The 16461-nt window shown below is 38.1% G+C and overlaps 1 protein-coding gene across 1 annotated transcript in view; it reads left to right on the forward strand.

The window, feature by feature from the left end:
• Positions 1–503: 503 nt before the first annotated feature.
• Positions 504–16461, forward strand: part of LOC145680461 (CD151 antigen-like) — a 163043-nt gene continuing 147085 nt past the window's right edge. Inside the window, exon 1 of the mRNA XM_081751023.1 lies at positions 504–1035. The gene's annotated coding sequence lies outside the window, so the exon portion shown is untranslated. The remainder of the gene's footprint in view (positions 1036–16461) is intronic.

Below are 16461 nucleotides of genomic sequence, written 5' to 3' on the forward strand. Positions count from 1 at the left end.
TTAATGTCAAAAAAAAAAAAAAAAAGTTTCTTTCATCGTGCAGAAACTGTAAACAGAGACGCACTTGTTTTTCCCATTTCCTCTCAGCGTGAGCAAACGTCGCATCGACTCGTTGCTATGATACAGGAATCATTTTATTTCAGAAAAAGTAGGTCATAATTTTCTTTCTTCGCAGAGAGCATCATAATATCGTTTTTCACTAGCATCATCTCCGGATGAAATGAAAACTTGACATTTTGGGGACAAAAGGTCATATAATTCCCACATATATTGTTATTAAAGATTTTGTTTGCACAGTGTCAAAAAAAAATGAAAATGAAACTAAAACTTTTAACGAACACGTTCTTTTTCTTCTTCTTATAAAAGATCACAGAACTGATATTTGCTTCAATTTGTTGGCTGAAGCAAGTACCGGGCCGAAAAAACTGTCAGGCAGACATACGTGCTGCCATCTATGAGCAGTGAAAATAAACTCTGTACGTGGGCTTTGATAGGATTGGAATGAAAACAGTTCCTGGTTGGCCGTGCCAACTGCTGGGCGCGCGCGTGTCGATCTCTGTAGTTGAGAATATAAGTCCTTGAAAGATAGAATAGCGATTCGCAACGTAAAAAACATCTGCGACTGTTTTTAGTACACCGGCTACATAAGCATGAAGTAAGAAATATAAAAGCGCATTCTAAGCGGTGTTGGGATAGAAAATATTCAAATGAATTCATATCTAAAGTGATTTTGTAGATTTTTATCTCAATTTAAGCAAAGAGAAAGATATTTATCATATTGTGCAGAATTCTATGTAATATTTATCAATGAAACTCATTGTATAGAAACTAGTTTTTAATAATATTAACAATGTGAAGTGGCAGTTATATTTGGAGTACGATATAGTGTTTATTTATGTATGTGCGTGTGTATGTAGTGTGAATCAGACTCCTGTTATAATTACACGAAGGAACAATGATATGAAAAGAAGATAAAGCAACAGTAATTAGAGAAAGTGTAGCGTTCTTCTGGAGATAACACGACAGATAAACCAGGTAACTAAATAGATTAGATAAGAATGTGTGTGTTTTTTACTATCAGTTGTTTACTAAATTCTATTCTGTGGAGGATTTCCAAATTTGCAGATCCATGCCGGCAAAAGTTTTTTTTTTTTTTTTCAGAAAAATCTCTCCTTAGGAAAATATAAAATATTTCAGCTTAACGCCCCACTATTAAGCGGTGTAGGCGAAAAGACGGGCCAACAAAGACAAAAGTTTTACGCGGGCAAACTGACTTTTTACCCCCTCCCCTAGTCGTAGTCCTTATTTTACATTTTATTAGAGTGATTTTAATGTTTTAAACCCATTTTTCAAAAAGAAAAAAATATGCTCAAAATACATTATATAGGTCCACTCTTTCTTCTACATGCCATGTCTCTATTTGTCGATACAATCTCCCTAGTAGTATGAAACTCTCTTCATCCATGGTGGAATGGAAAAAGATTGTGTAATTTACGCTACTTTAAAAAATATATATATATAAACCAAAAGAGTCAATAGAAAACACATTACAAAATCTACTGTTTAAAGCTCTTTTTTCGTCCCCTGACCGTGGCGTTCCGGGCAGTTGCCCGGCCCTTGGTCCGCCCCTGCGAAAAGAGACGATCATTATTAGAATTATTGAAATGATGGAACCTAGAAAGTGGGAGGAGACGGGAGAATACTGAGAAAACCCACGCACACGGTGTTTGTTTACCACAAAGCGCACTTGGCGAAAGCAGGAATTGAACCAGGAGATCCGAGGAGGGCATTCTACCACTGAGCTAACATGATTCCTTCTCTCGTCAGAATACTCCAAAATATGTTCTTGTATACCTTTTTTTTTTTTTTTTTTTGCTTCGTTAACACACAATATCTTGAAAGCTAACGATAAAGAAAACACCAGGCCTACAGCTCATGATCATCATCACATCAGGTATTCTGCCATCATTGGCAGGTAACTTGCTGCAACTAAGATTCCATTTTCCACGGTCTTGCGCTAATCTCTTCGTGTTCACGTACGATTTTTCTGTTTTGGTATCGTCCATTAATTGTAGTCTCCTTCGCCCTCTCCCTCTTTTTCCTGCCACCATACCTTCTAGCGCGTCCCTACTAGTTCCTCTTCTTCATAACAGTATTCGAAGTGGTAAAAAAAAAGCAGAGGCGGTATGTTTTATTACGATTTTGACTCAACATATCGGCTATTTAAATATTGTCTTGATCACTGAAAAACCAGAGACAGTATGTCCTCATTACTGAAAAACCAGAGGCGGTATGGCATACCACCGTATACCGTGTCACTTCGACCACTGCTTAATGATATCTAAAATTGTTCTTAGTATCAAATAATATTGGGACAATAAGACGTTTTAGGAGGCGCAGGGCACATAGTGGTTTTTTGAACCATTTGAGCATAATTCATAAGGACAGGAGGCATATTACTAAGCTTTCCGGATGCAGACTGGTCACAAGTACTAAGAATCCCTTGTTCTATCCCAGGACTTGTAAGTTTGCGGTGGACTACATCATGACCATGAGTTTTCTCGAGGTGCTCCCAAGAATCAAGGGTTCGAATCAAACTTTTATTAAGAGGAAAAGAGAAAAAAAAATCTTTCAGTTTAACGTCCCACGATTATGCGCTTTAGGCTAAGGGAGACGGATAATTAAGGCAAATGAATGATGACGTAAGAATTAGTGAAATGAAAATGTGAGTGGAAACAGGAGTACCCAGGAAAAATCGACGGAGACGATGTTATTCACCAGCACTAACTTACTTGGCCGGGAATCGATCCAGGGAACCGACACACCAGAGGTAAGCGCTCTACGAGGAAGAAGGGGAAATATTTCCTGGCAAGGAAGAAATTCTTCTTCGAGGAACCAGAGAAATTACTTGATGAGAGGGGGCAAATTACTCTCATGCTTCCGTTGATTCGAACCTGCTGCTCCCATATGTCCTTTCATCCAATGTTTCCGGGGGCTAAGCTCCCCGAATGAAATATTTCAGTTTCACGTCCTACTATTATACTGTGTAAACTAAAGAAGACGGTGATGGTGAGAATGAATGCAATGGTGGAATGAAGAAAGTAGGAAGAAACGGGAAAGCCAGAAAAAAAAAAACTACGCACACGGTATTTGGCCAACACAAAGCCTACTTTGCGCTACCTAAGATCGAACCAGTGACCTCACGCAGCAGAGGTATATGCTCTATCAGTGAACAACCGCTGGCATCCCGGAATTGGCCAACCGACTCCTCCCCTTCCCCGGTAGCTACGATAAATTAAGTTTTGATTACATGTAATCCTTGTGCAGAATATAATCTTTAGAAAATGTTACCCACTGCACTTTATATTTTGGGACAAAACTTCTTGAAAAACAAAAGCCTGCCCTCGCCGTTTCCAATTAGAAATTATTTTTATTATATCAGTCACTTGCATTGATCGTCAACCTATCTTACAGAGCCATGGGAGTTAAACTAAAAAGGAAAACAAGTTAAAGCATATTGCTGTAGTACATAACTGTCTTATTCGCATTTCCATCCAACCAAACAAAAGGGAGATATAGGACTATTTTTTTTCCCTCTCTCTTTCTCTCGTCTTTAGTAGATTTTACAGATCCATTTCATGCAGGCAATTTTAAAACTTTATTAAGTATATGTGCTGCATTAAAATAATAATAATAATAATCACGTAAATGTTTTCCACACTGAATTTTAAATCGAGTCGATTTTGAGCTTAACGTGCCATTCAGTAGCGAGGCTACATGAGAGGGAACCTACTGATAAATGTGTAACCCGAACCACATGAGCTACCCCCGGGAATCGAACGCGGGTCTCCCACGCTAAAGGCGCGTACGCTAACCGCTTAGTCACGGATGAGCTTTGAATGTCATATCGATAAGAGGTCTATAAAAGTAGATCGCTTTGCTGGCCAGTAGCCGAATTCGAAGCGATCGATTCCTATCAGACATTGTCTGTTTAGTATAGTGTTGCCACGAGACGAGACATTTCTCGTGTCTTGTCTCGTCTCGTCTCGTAAACGAGACGAGACACGAGACGGGACAGAACCCTCTTAGACGAGACACGAGACGAGACAGACTACTTGTCCCGTCTCGAAAACGAGACGAGACACGAGACGAGACGGGACGTCTCGTGAAATGTCTCGTCTCGTCTCGTGTCTCGAAAATGAAAACGCTGGCGGGAATGGCCAAGATTGAAATTGCCAATGGTCATATAGATTGCAAAAGGAAAATCCCCTTTGTGAGAAAACATGTTGAAAAGCCTTCATAGAAAAGTGTCCTCTGTCTATTGAATGAAACAATCGTGATACATGAGCTTCCAGGAATATCATCCTTAATGTCTTGTCCCCAATTCCCCTTGCTGTAAACTGAGGAATTCTCGTTTTTTTTTTTTTTTTTTTTTTTTTAATTTCTGGCTGGAATGATGACAAACAAAATCAAAGACAGGGAAGATTTTTACAAGGTCAAGAAACCAAACTACCTCCACCATCTATTCAATTTGAAAACTGGGTAAGGTCTACACTTGTCTTTATTCTCTGGTGGCGGTATTCTTTTTGCTATATGAACCGAAAACGGCAATTGAAGTATGTCATCTTGTAACTAAAATTTTGTCTTCTCTCTCTCTCTCTCCCTCTCTCTCTCTCTCTCCCTCTCTCTCTCTCTCTCACATACACACACACATACACACACACACACATAAAAACACACTTTTGCCATTTTACCAATCGCTCGCTTATTATACAGCAGTCATGTTGTAAAATTCACCTCTTCGTTTGGAAGGCGGGCGGATGACAAAGGAAGCAAAGATATTATAGACGAACCCTTCAAATTGTTTGCTTTCAACAAATTTATGATACTAATAGTAACACTTTAGGTAAAGAAGTTTTACAGGGGGACCTTCGTTTGGTTAGGCGGAAATGTTTGATCTGACCAGAGTGCGAAATTGCCCTCTGCTTCCGTGTTGAAAGGAGGGGAATACTTCCCTTTCCTAGTGAATAATATTCATTAGGACCTGAATTATCTTCAGAAATTGTTTCTTACAGGCGCATAAAACCTCTCGAACTTGATAAGTGTAAAGAACATTTGGTATAATATTCATGGAACTCCGTTGAAAGCAGAAAATATCATGAGAATGATCAAAATTCGAACATTGAAGAACATAATTAACAGAAAAGAAATAGGATACCCAAACCATATTTTTAAACCTGCTATGTCATGAGTTTGTTACACAAACGGGGCAAGCACCACACAGTAGCACACACCCCGCGGTTATGGGAACAGATTTGAACCATGGAGGTGAAGACTGGCCCCAAGCATTCTTTCGTCCGATGTGTCGTTCAGCTCCCATTACTATGGCACTTTAAGTAGAGCTTAGTGTGCAGTAACATATAAAATTTCAATCAAATACTTTCCATTACTCAATAAAATTATTTGGTTCCGAGCTTTTTTTTTTTTTTTAAAAAAAATAATAATTGCAACAAATCTAAATATGCTAAAATTGAAAGTAGTTTTTGGATTGTTATGGGTTAACACTGTGAAACCTAAAGGCTGGAATATATGAAATCAAAGTGTAGACACATATCTATCTCTGTATTTATCTATATATCTTTCCATCTCTCTCTCTGTATATATATATATATATACAGACACTATAAAGCAAGTGGGCTGATAGTATACGATAGTGTCGGGGATGATGACACCTTTACATCGAACTTTGCTTGTCGTGTAAACATTATTTAACATTAGTGTCTTCATCTTCGACGTACCTATGAGCAATTTACTGTATATTCATGTATTGAAACTGGTGAAACAAATTTCAATGTTTTAGAATGTAAAAAAAAGAAGCCAGAGTCAAGAAGCCTCAGACAACTAACAGCAGAGATATATTATCTTCTAAACTATTTGTCCTTGCCTTGTGAGCTTATTTGAATTTATTTTTAAGACCTTTAGGCAACTTTGGCCGAATGGATGATGATGGGAAAATTAGTGGAATGAAGAAAGTGGTAGGATACTAGACAACTTCGAGAAAACACACACATTAGAAAAATGAAATGAAATCTTTGAGTTTTACGTCCCACGGTTATGCCGGTTAGGCTAAAGGAGACAGTGATGATGAGTAATGAATGAAATGGTGGAATGAAAAAGTGGGAGGAAACGGGAGAACACCGAGAAAACCCACGCACACGGTGTTTGTCCACCACAAAGTTCACCTGGCGGGGCTGGGATCGAACCCGAGACCCCAAGCACCAGAGGTGAACGCTCTTCCACTGAGCCACCGCGGTCCCCACACACATTCAATGTTTGTCCACCACAAAGCTCCCATGGCACTAACCGAGATTGAACCGACTACCACATACACCAGAGGTGAAGGCTTCACGGTGTAGCTACCGAGACATTTCTTGTCTTGTGTGTTCTGGGTAATACTTGTAACTTACAAGGGAAGAGAGGGAGATTATATATCGAAGTGGAAGATGGTTTATATACCAATCGGAAGCACTAATGACGCCTATTACAAAACTGTAATAAAAATTTTCCGAATGCATATACTATGCGAGTTATATGGATATATAGAGTGTCCAGATAATCCGTTACCACCCCTTGAAATCGCAAACTATAAGACAGATGCCAAAATTGGAAAACATGTGTTTGATCATTTCAAAAGTACAACGTATCAAAGCAAAAATTCTTGTCACAAGGCCACCCGCAGTGTACTGGGCGGGGTCCAACTCAAATATTACAAAAGGTAAGGGGGTCAAGTAGCATATCGTTCGAAACTTCTTGGGAAATGAAAGAAGACGGAACAAGTCTCAATACTCTAAAATTACCTTGTGCAAAATGGCGGCCGGTCAAACTGTCAGCAAAAACGTCATTGTAAAGTCGATGGCCACCCCCAAAAAAATGGTGAGGCAAATGTCAAAACAGGAAAACATGTGTGTCATCATTTCAAAAGTACAATGATTGGAAGTAAAAATATTTGTCTCAGGGTCCTCCACAGTGTCCCAGGCGGGGTCATGTTCAAATTGTTCAAATGGCAAGGGAGGTCAAGTAGCACATCGTTTAAAGCTGTTATTAAATGAAAGCAGATAGAACAAGTATGGACGCTCTACGATAATACTGTGCAAACATCTTGCATTTTAGTTGTTCTTTCTGTAACCGGGTTTTAGTTTATTTTCACTTTAATTCTTGTACTCAACGGAAAGAAAGGAAATGCCCCTACTGTGAGATTCTGCTCTTTGAGCTCAATAATATCTAAATAAAGAAAAAATAATAAAATAAAAGCAAATTAAGACATAAAGAAAAGAAACGACAACATTTGACATCTTTGAGTATAGAACTGACTAGTTAACATATAATGTACTTCCACGAAAATAAATAAGTAGAGGTTGGAGCCATCAGAAGTAAAGACTCTTACCTCTACTTATTTATGTTTATGACTGCACAGCAGTGGTACTTATGCTCGTTATCTGGTTTATCAATTATAAAATTATTCAAACGAAAGAATTCCTTGCACCAGAAAGAGTAAATACGTACAAATGTCTCAGAATGAAAACAAGTGCCGATTGCAAAATGGAAAGTGAACGTGCTCAGAAAATCGAAATGAAGATGTACATTTTGACCGGCCGCCATTTTACACAGGGTAATTTTAGAGGATCGAGACTTGTTCCGTGTTCTTTTATTTCTCAACAGCTTTATTTGACCATATTTGCCATTTGAAAATTTTGAGTAGGACCCCGTCTGGAACCTTGTGGAGGACCCTGGGACAAACATTTTTACTTTCAATCATTGTACTTTTGAAAAGATGACACACATCTTTTTCTTTTTTGACATCTGTCTTACCGTTTCAGTTTTTTTTCTTTCTTTGGAGGGTGGCCATAGACTCTACAATGACGTTTTTGCTGACAGTTTGACCGGCCGCCATTTTGCACAGGGTAATTTTAGAGAGTTGGGACTTGTTCGTCTTCTTTCATTTCCCAAGAAGTTTCGAACGATATACTAATTCACCCCCTTACTTTTTGTAATTTTTGAGTTGGATCCAGCCTGGGACTCTGCGGGTGGCCCTGGGACAACAATGTTTGCTCTGATACATTGTACTTTTATAATGATCAAAAACGTGTTTTCTAGTTTTGGCATCTGTCTCATCGTTTGCGATTTCAAGGGGTGGAAATGGATTTTCTGGACACCCTGCATATTCATATAGCTCGCACAGTATATGCATTCGGAAAATGTTTATTACAGTTTTGTAATAGGCGTCATTAGTGCTTTCGATTGGTATATAAACCATCTTCCACTTCGATATATAATCTCCCTCTCTTCCCTTGTTAGTTGTATCTTGATTAGCATGGTACAGCCTGCTACATTTTACATTCGTTCCCATGGTATGCTGCCATATTTTTACGAGACAAGACGAGACAAACGAGACGAGACGAGACGGGACGGGACAGAACCTCTCGAGACGAGACACGAGACGGGACGAGCACATTTTTTCGAGACGAGACACGAGACGGGACATGCTTTGCACGAGACGAGACGAGACAGCCTAAAGTCTCGTCTCGTCTCGTCTCGTGGCAACACTAGTTTAGTATGGGTCTTTTTTTTCAGCTCAAATGATTAGCGCGAATGATTTTGGTACACGTGATCATGACTGCGTTTTTAGTATGACAGGAATTTCAGTGCTCCATTACTCTAACCTAACGTTGTGAGAATCCGTTCAAGTGTGCTACCCACGCATCTTGCAGGTGCTTGTATCCAATGTGGCCGGCGATGTTCCTTTCGTGGGCAATGGCGTCAGTCTTCGCGACCCTTTTTGTTTCACAAATAATATGATATTTTGTAAAACAAAAAGTACAATACAACACTTTTTTTTTTTTTTAAAAAAAAGGACTTGTTTATTTTAGTTTTGTCCCAGGATTATACTCCAAGGCTAAGGGAGACGAGAATGGTGATAAAGAATGAAATGGTGTAATAAGGAAGTGGAAAGAAACGGGAGAAACTCGACAAAACTGCGTTTATCAAAAGCACACTGTGTGCGAGCTGTAATCGAACCAGAAACTTCATGCACCATAGGTAAGTGTTTTATCACAGAACCATCGCAGCCTCTTGCAGAACTTAAACTTCCTGGAACTAAGAAGTACTATGAAATATTGATTGATTTTAAGCCATTGGTTCTCAGTTACTTGAGAGTTGCCCTTTTTAATTTTAAGGCTTAGGAGTCCCTATCACTGCGAAATTAAAATACCGCTAATTTTACATTAATTATATGATATCTTCAAATAAATAAACAATGATCGAAAAGTGGATCAAGACCTCCCTAGACGATGTTATTTTGCATGAGGTACCGTTATCACGAGTCACCTACTAGCTTTCCGTTTGTAGTTATTTAGAAACGCGAAAATAAATGCCGATTTTCAATATGGCTGGAAATCGAAAGCAGATAAATGAGTCATGATAACAGTATCTCACGCAAAATAATATTGTCTAGGGAGGTCTTGTTCCACTTTTCGATTATCTTTTATCTATTTGAAGATATCACATAATTACTGTAAAATTAGCGGTATTTTAATTTCGCAGTGATGAGGCCTCTTAAGTTAGAAGCCCACACTTTTAAAGTTTGGTATCTGCGTAAAAGTAAGATCTGAGAGATAGGAAGAGTATTAGTAACGATTAAGTTATCAACCTTCATTTATATTATAAGCATATGATATACAGTGTGGAGCAATGCTGGTTTTGCACAATTGAGAACGCGTTATGAACTATAATTTTTTAAAAAAATTCTCAGAGATCCCAAAATGAGAAAGACCGTCCAGGGCTATATAGGACGAAACATATAATTGAAAGTGGTGTGTGAACCGTTGTAGTGCGTTCGGTGCTTCCCCACAGGGAATCGAAGCGGGACCCTCGTATATTAAAGACAACTAGCTAGCTCATCAACGAAGATGGCTCCGTTGAAATAGGGTTGCAAACGTTTTTGATATGTTAAGCTAAAAATTCTACTGGAGTGTCCATAATCGGGATTATTAAATTAAGTTCATCATTGAAATTTTTAAAGATGGAGATCAAGAAAAATTTAATTGAAATATTTAAGCGAACTAAAATAAAAGTATAATTCATGTAAGAACAATTATAAATTCTTACGGAGATTGAAGGAGACAGGAGTTGAAAACCAAAAGCTAAAAGTAACTTTAAGCTTATGTTTCTTCCGAGAAAATACATATTGTTAATAGAAGAATTTTGTGTTGATCATCGTCGATCATACACACCAGAAAATGAGGTGTTAAAAACAATCCAATTTGTCTACCACTGTTACGGTGTTATTCCAACACTAAGACCGTCGTGTCGGATTCTTAAGGTATCAATAATATCAGGTAGTTTAAAAGATATTGAGCCTTTTGCGCTCGAGATGGCTTTAGTGTCCCAAATCACAGCAGATGAGGCCTAACGTTTGACATCTAACAAAACTCGTAGATATACCAAAATTGATGCAATTCTTAGAGTCAGATGCTGGCAGCTGATAGTCAAAGCAGAAACTGGTGGTATTCCTTGAATCGCACATAGGGTATTGCACCATGAAGATGAATGTAATTTCCGCATTTTTTAAATTACAATTTTGTTTCGATAAATTTTCCCATTTCATCCTCCCCTTTTCAATTTTCTTGACTTAAATCACCCTTCATCCTTCATAGAACAGTGCTTATGCCGAGTTTAGTGGTCAACTTTCCTCACTCAGAGGCAATCCAGGGTTGGCAGCAAAAAAACGTCCAAAGAGTTTTCTTGTGGCTCAGACAGTAACCACACATTTACAAAGAAAGGAAATACCTCCAAGCGTGTTTTAAATATCACTGAGCAAGCAGAACTGCTGTGTGTGTGTGTGTGTGACAGAGAGAGAATAGCCAATCAGCGTGCTGTTCACTTGATCATCCACTGCAAAATAAATAAATAAATGTTTTTTTAAAAGAAGGGAATGAGATATGAAGCTTGATTCAGGATGCGTTATCACCAGGTCCCATTTAAAATAATGTGTTTGTTTTGCTTTTTCAGTCTCGTTGAAGGAAGAAAAGGGAAATAGGAAAATTTCGATATAACTGTACCCTTAGATTGAACATTAGTTCAAAATAGACAGACAATCACACACTTCGGTTGAGAACCTTAGGCAGGTATAGATTATACAGATTATGACAACTTACATAGATGTATTATAAAATATTCTTGATAGCCTTAAATTACTAAAAAAAAACTAATATGCATTTTCTTGTATTAACACCAGTATAAAATACAGAGAATTTAAATTATATTGAAACCGGAAGTGGAGTATATTTCTACCACTTTAGATTTTAGTAGAGTGATTAGAGTTGAGATGGAATATATTCTTGGGATGCTTAGTTGATTACCGAAAACTATTTCTCGCTATATATTACCGTTTTTTACTCTATGGCGATCAACGTTAAAGCTGGAAGTAGTTGATTTCTGCCATTTCCCGTTTGAATAGAACGTTAAGATGGTACCTAGTCTTAGAACGGTGAATCGATTAAAGAAAAACACTCCTCCCTATCCCCTAAAGAGGGATAGATCAGTATTAGAACTGTAAGTTTTACTGGATTTCTATCACTTTGGGTTTTGGAAAGAGGGGTAGGTCAATATTAGAACTGTAAGCTTTACTGGATTTCTATCACTTTGGGTTTTGGAGAGAGGGGTAGATCAATATTAGAACTGTAAGCTTTACTGGATTTCTATCACTTTGGGTTTTGGAGAGAGGGGTAGATCAATATTAGAACTGTAAGTTTTATTGGATTTCTATCACTTTGGGTTTTGGAGAGAGGGGTAGATCAATATTAGAACTGTAAGTTTTATTGGATTTCTATCACTTCGGGTTTTGGAGAGAGGGCTAGATCAATATTAGAACTGTAAGCTTTATTGGATTTCTATCACTTTGGGTTTTGGAGAGAGGGCTAGATCAATATTAGAACTGTAAGTTACGTTTTACTGGATTTCTATCACTTCGGGTTTTGGAGAGAGGGGTAGATCAATATTAGAACTGTAAGTTTTATTGGATTTCTATCACTTCGGGTTTTGGAGAGAGGGCTAGATCAATATTAGAACTGTAAGCTTTATTGGATTTCTATCACTTTGGGTTTTGGAGAGAGGGCTAGATCAATATTAGAACTGTAAGTTTTATTGGATTTCTATCACTTTGGGTTTTGGAGAGAGGGGTAGATCAATATTAGAACTGTAAGTTACGTTTTACTGGATTTCTATCACTTCGGGTTTTGGAGAGAGGGGTAGATCAATATTAGAACTGTAAGCTTTATTGGATTTCTATCACTTTGGGTTTTGGAGAGAGGGCTAGATCAATATTAGAACTGTAAGTTACGTTTTACTGGATTTCTATCACTTCGGGTTTTGGAGAGAGGGGTAGATCAATATTAGAACTGTAAGCTTTATTGGATTTCTATCACTTTGGGTTTTGGAGAGAGGGCTAGATCAATATTAGAACTGTAAGTTTTATTGGATTTCTATCACTTTGGGTTTTGGAGAGAGGGCTAGATCAATATTAGAACTGTAAGTTACGTTTTACTGGATTTCTATCACTTCGGGTTTTGGAGAGAGGGGTAGATCAATATTAGAACTGTAAGTTTTATTGGATTTCTATCACTTCGGGTTTTGGAGAGAGGGCTAGATCAATATTAGAACTGTAAGCTTTATTGGATTTCTATCACTTTGGGTTTTGGAGAGAGGGCTAGATCAATATTAGAACTGTAAGTTTTATTGGATTTCTATCACTTTGGGTTTTGGAGAGAGGGCTAGATCAATATTAGAACTGTAAGTTTTATTGGATTTCTATCACTTCGGGTTTTGGAGAGAGGGCTAGATCAATATTAGAACTGTAAGTTTTATTGGATTTCTATCACTTTGGGTTTTGGAGAGAGGGGTAGATCAATATTAGAACTGTAAGTTACGTTTTACTGGATTTCTATCACTTCGGGTTTTGGAGAGAGGGGTAGATCAATATTAGAACTGTAAGTTTTATTGGATTTCTATCACTTCGGGTTTTGGAGAGAGGGCTAGATCAATATTAGAACTGTAAGCTTTATTGGATTTCTATCACTTTGGGTTTTGGAGAGAGGGCTAGATCAATATTAGAACTGTAAGTTTTATTGGATTTCTATCACTTTGGGTTTTGGAGAGAGGGGTAGATCAATATTAGAACTGTAAGCTTTACTGGATTTCTATCACTTTGGGTTTTGGAGAGAGGGGTAGATCAATATTAGAACTGTAAGTTACGTTTTACTGGATTTCTATCACTTCGGGTTTTGGAGAGAGGGGTAGATCAATATTAGAACTGTAAGTTTTATTGGATTTCTATCACTTCGGGTTCTGGAGAGAGGGCTAGATCAATATTAGAACTGTAAGTTTTACTGGATTTCTATCACATCGGGTTTTGGAGAGTTAAGAATGGAGATGAAACTGAAACACTTAATCGATAGCAGGAAACCGCTTCTCGCTAGCTATTACGGTTTTTGCTCTTTAGTTATTAATGTTAAACTAGGAATTGTTGATCTCCACAACTTCCGGAGCATGGATCACTTCTATCAGCGAACTCAATTCTAAACTTTTAATCTTCTACCTCTTCTCCAAAATTGATGGCGATCTATCAAGTAGTTCTTGAGATTTCGTGTCTCCCAATGGACAGACATGGTAAATATACAGGGTGTTTCAAAACAACACCGTCAACGTTTGGGAGGTGATTCTTGACACCAAGATAAGACAAAAAGTATATACCAACTTGGGTGCACAAATGCTTCCTTTCGGAGTTATAGGCTGCCGAAAACATGAAAAAATGAACTTTAAAGGTGAACTTTAAAAATGAACTCCAAAACTATGGGACCTATTGTAGTCGGGTCGAAACTTTATTTAGGAACTAGTATGTGCTCTATCCAACTATCCATGTTTCAGAATCCTGTGGTATTTCCGCAACAACTTTTGTAGAGATAGTTGGTGAGTACTTCAAATTATATGTCGGTAGCCAAACTGCCTCTATAAAAATTGTTTCTTGAATACCTTAGGATTCTGAAACATGTATTTTTGGATAGCGCACATATTAGTTCCTAAGTGAAGTCTTGACCCGACTACGGTAGGTCCCATAGTTTTGGAACTATGGACCATTAAACTGCATATTTTCATGTTTTCGACAGGCTATAACTCCGAAAGGAAGTATTTGTGCACCCAGGTTGGTCTATATTTTTTGTCTTATCTTGGTGTCATGAATCACCTCCCAAACGTTGTCGGTGTTGTTTTGAAATAACCTGTATAAAAGAATGTTTGGTAATACGAACTCCTTAAAAATGGTAATTTTGCTTCCAAAGAGAAGAAAAACATTGTAGCCAATGAAGTAATCCCCAGATGGAAACCAAATTTTGAGAAACACTGCTCTATTGCACCTCTTTACTTAAAGAGGGTGTATCCCTATCTATAAAAGTGGAGTATAATTTAACGAACAACGTTCTTGAAAATAATGTGAGGGACACGATGGGTCAGTAATCGAGCCTTAATCTCTGGTGTTTGGAATCCTTGGTTCGATCCACGGCCAAGTGAGTTTGTGATGGACAATTTCGTGTCCATAGATTTTCTCGAGGTACTCCCGTTTCTCTCGCATTCTCATTCCACCAAGTCATCTAATCATTCACTCGCTTTAATCATCCGTCTCTCTTAGCCTAACTGGCATAATCGTGGGACGTTAAACTGGAAGATTTTCATGGGGGTGCGGTGGCTCAGTGCTGCCGGTGGGTGCAGCCGAGCGGTCTGAGGCGTTAGGCTGATGATCGTGAGGTGAAGCCCATTGGGGGCTCGAGTCCCTCTGTAGTAGCAAGGGTGGAATTTTAACTGTCCTCGATGTTTCTGTGTTCGTGTCCCTGTCGTGTCTAGTAGTCCTGAAAAGTGGTTGAAGTAGAAAATAAGTCAGGAAGTTTTTGAAAAAAAAAAGTGGTAGAGCGTTCACCTCCTGTGTTTGGGGTCCCTGGTTCGATCCCAGCTCGCGCCGTGTAGACTTTGTGGTGGACAAACGCCGTGCTCGTAGGTTTTCTCGGGGTTCTTCCGTTTCCTCCCACTTTCTTCATTCCACCATTTCATTCATTTCTCATAATCACCGTCTCCTTTAGCCTAACTGGCATAACCGTGGGACGTAAAACTGATAGATTTTTTGGAAGATTTTCATTTTAATTGCATTTGGAAATAATATTTAAAACAAGATAGGCAACTAAATGTGGTTTAGAAACCTTTTTTCTAAAACTACGATTGATTTTTCTTTCGACAATAAACCAAATCGGCCAATTTGTCCAAATTTTGATTTATGTTTCCACTACTTGTTTACCCATCTTTTCTTTTGATCGCGCAATGCGAAAAGAAAGTATTTAAAAGAGAAAGGACAAAAGGATTTAAAACAATGGATTACAAAAAAAGAAAGAAAGAAAGAAAGAAAGATGAATGAGATAGGAAGAAGGAGAAAAGAAGAAAAGAATGGATGAATGAGTGGGCGGAGAACGAAATAACAAAAAAGAAGAAAGAAATCTTTATCTGAAGATGTGCTATATTAAAGTCACTCCTAGATATCAGTGAATGGACGCTACGGAATGTGTAGATGTCATCAGACTTTTATTCTATTATACTATTATATACATAAACATTTCCATTCAACAGTGAAACCGTAAGATTAACCTGCTTGAAAAAGAAAGAACGTTCGTTTCTGCGGAGCAAAGGAGGGAATAAAGTATGCTTACGCCGGGTGACTATCTCGTTTAGATTAAAACTTATTTGTTATTTAGATTTGGGCAGTGGCGGCTTTGAGGGGAAGTCACATTGAGTTACAATTTTATGGCTACAACCTACAAGCTACGGTTTATCTAAATGGCATTCAAAATTTAGGATATTACCTGTATGTATACAATAAATTAGAGTTTTCTTCCCTTGGCTTGAACCGATAAAATTGAAATTTTTTTACTATTAGAACTTCCGTTACAAATCATAATTAGGAATTAGATTTCTGGGCTTTCGGCATCTAAGGCGATTTAGTCCGTCTCGTATATGAGGGATAACGTTCCTCGGCGAGCACACTATCCGATGAAAGGGAAGGAAAGAAGCAGGCTGGGACCATTATGCTAGGTACCATCCCAGCATTTGTCTGGTGTGAATGAAAGAAACACAAGAAAAATATAACTCAAGATGGCTGGCCTGAAAGAACTGTTACACGTTTTCGACCGAGTGTCCCCACTGGGAATCGAACCCGGGACAACTCGCACCCAAGATGAAAGCGTTAGCGACTACGCCACGTGGAAACTAAAATTTAATAATGACTTGTATTCACTTCCTTACAAATCGTCACTGGATTTGGCAAATAATTCAACAGTCAAGTAGATAAGAGAGGTTTCTGTGATTTTGTAA

Source organism: Thermobia domestica, chromosome 3 (genome assembly GCF_964235325.1).
Source record: "Thermobia domestica chromosome 3, izTheDome1.hap1.1, whole genome shotgun sequence".
Lineage (NCBI taxonomy): Eukaryota > Metazoa > Arthropoda > Insecta > Zygentoma > Lepismatidae > Thermobia > Thermobia domestica.